The sequence below is a fragment of the Phytophthora parasitica genome (assembly GCF_000247585.1).
Source record: "Phytophthora parasitica INRA-310 unplaced genomic scaffold supercont2.20, whole genome shotgun sequence".
In the NCBI taxonomy this organism is placed as follows: domain Eukaryota; phylum Oomycota; class Peronosporomycetes; order Peronosporales; family Peronosporaceae; genus Phytophthora; species Phytophthora nicotianae.
In genome coordinates, this window is record NW_008649006.1 from 572,183 (window position 1) to 572,714 (window position 532).

The following is a 532-nucleotide window of genomic DNA, read 5'->3' on the forward strand; positions in this document are numbered from 1 at the left end:
GAAACAATAATAATAGTCATTTTGAAAGGCCAGTCTTTAATAAGAAAAGCTATCGCAAAATGTACTAATGCATGCAGTGCACTTACGTTAAGTTGGACATATCGTCTGCATTCTATAGTAGCCACACTTAGACTTTTCTGTCGCATGAATATCCAGCTACTTACTAAGCTCGTTATCACAGCAAGTGCCCCCATTGTTGTGTTACTAAACTAAAAGTCTGATAGAATACTGGGCATTTTGCGCCGTCAAGATTTTTAAGACTCCATTATAGCTCCAAGATCCTCGATTCTACTTTGCGAATTCCTTGAGCTCCATAACAGATGATATATATATATATATATATCAGTCTCAGTATTGCTGGAGGACTAATCTCTAGCGATGATGGACAGCGCTCATATGTTTCTTTAGCTGTTTTATGAATCTTATTCATGCATTTCAGACGCTGTCTCTTGTTATTTTAGGGCTTCGATTAGCGTCGCGAAAGGGACACGGGCAAACGATGGAGCCTCCATTGGAGAAGGAGCAAGTGGTG